This window comes from Pseudorca crassidens, chromosome X (assembly GCF_039906515.1).
Source record: "Pseudorca crassidens isolate mPseCra1 chromosome X, mPseCra1.hap1, whole genome shotgun sequence".
NCBI classification, from domain to species: Eukaryota; Metazoa; Chordata; class Mammalia; order Artiodactyla; family Delphinidae; genus Pseudorca; species Pseudorca crassidens.
In genome coordinates, this window is record NC_090317.1 from 93,605,226 (window position 1) to 93,607,179 (window position 1,954).

The 1,954-nt window shown below is 36.4% G+C and overlaps 1 pseudogene; it reads left to right on the forward strand.

Annotated features, from left to right (window-relative positions):
• Positions 1-529: 529 nt before the first annotated feature.
• Positions 530-1,617, forward strand: LOC137216687 (tripartite motif-containing protein 60-like; annotated as a pseudogene).
• The last annotated feature ends 337 nt before the right edge of the window (positions 1,618-1,954 follow it).

Genomic DNA, 1,954 nt, shown 5'->3' on the forward strand with positions numbered 1-1,954 from the left:
CCCATTCATTGATGAGCAGCCACAGAAGGGTTTTAAATAAAATTAGGAATTGATCTGACAAGATTTGTGTTTTTAGACAATAACTCTAGCTATTATGTGGAAGACGGTGTTTTCATTAGATTATAGTTTTGGCTAAGTGTAACACAGACTCAAAATAACAATGGCGTAAGTAAGATAAAGTCTGAGCGGAATTCGATATTGCTCCTAAAAGTCATTAGGAACCCAGGCTCCATCTGTCTTCTTTGCCATCCCAACATTATTGCCCTTACCAGCATTGTCCAAGATTGTGCAGCACCAAAGCCACATCTCAACCAACAAGAAGGGCACCTGGAAATTCTATATGTCACTACCATTTTGTTTTGTTAACAAGAACTTAGCCCAATGGCCACATCTAGCTGCAAAGGAGTTTGGGAAAGTGAAGGGTTTTTCCCTAGATGGCTCTGTGCCCAGCTAAGAAGTCTATTACTTTGGAAGAAAGGGAGTGGATGTTGGAAGACAACTGGTAGTTTCTGCCACCGATGAATTAGAGATGGTCAAGAGAGGAAACAGGATGACTAGTATAAAGACAATTGCAGAAGTCCAGGTAGGATGAGGGTGAGTTGGTCTAGCATGGTGAAGTAGAGATGAAAAGAAATGAAGAAATTTAGAAAATGTGTAGGAGTATAGAATCAACAGGACTTAGGTGTAAGAATTAAAGGAGAAGAAAGTGTAAAGGATAATGTTCAAGTTTCTAAAATGAACAACCAAGAAAATGATGACATCATTCACTGAAGAGGGAAAGACTAGAAATCTACAGATTTATGCAGGATAATTATAAATTCAGTTTTAAGATTCCTGTCAGATATCCAAGTACAAATGTTATCTAGGCCAGGCGTTGGCAAACTATGACCTATAGGAAAAATTTGGCTCACTGTGTGTTTTTATTTATTTATTTATTGGCATGTGGGATCTTAGTTCCCTGACCAGGGATCAAACCCGTGTCCCCTATATTGGAAGCACCACAGGTATCAAAACATAAAATACCTTGAACTCTTCATTGCGATTAAAGAAATATGGATTCAGTATTCCTCCCCAATAATCTGGCTTAGGCAAAATTATCAAGCCATTACAAATAGATGTGATTCTAGATCTTGAAGCAGCACATCCTGGGCTTATAGTCTCTGAGGACAGAAAAAGTATGCAATATAGAAAGAAAAAAAACAAACCTTTGTTATAACCCAAGGAGATTTCATCTCTGCCTTGCTATCCTAGGTTCTATGAGATTTAATTCTGGCAGGCATTACTGGGAAATAGAATTGGAAAACAAAACTAAATGGACATTGGGCATGTGTCAAGATAGTCTTCCTAGGAAATGGTGGAATCAGCCAGTAGGTCAGGGTATATTCTGGGCAACTGGGCGATATGTTGACAGCAGTTATGTTGCATTGCATCCTAAGACAGTCAACTTCTGCCAGTAGTAAAACCCAGTAAGACTGGCATTTTTCTGGACTGAGTTGAGTGCGGTTTCCTTTTTATAATGTGAATGATAGATCTCTTCTCTATACTTCTAATGATTCTTTTATAGAAGCTGTTTGTCCCTATTTCTATACTGGAACAGATTCTGAATCTCTTCAGTAACAGATTATGAAAGATGAAGTACCTGGGAAATGATTCTATTTCAGCTTTTAGGGCTAACTTAGTCAGTAAATTTTGTCTCAGTAATTCTGGATTTTTAAAATTTTCCACTGCTGGAAACCACAATAAATTTTTCTTCCTCATTTTCAGAAACTATATAAACATGGTAGCAATGCCAATTGCATAGATGTTACCAGCATCAGTTGTCAAGTGCTTTGAAGTTCTTAGATAAAATATTTGAAAATAAATAATATTTTAAGTAATAAAATATTGCTTAACACAACCAATAAACTATTTTATTTTAAAATTGAAAAAAAAGAACTTAATTCCTTTCTAAGGA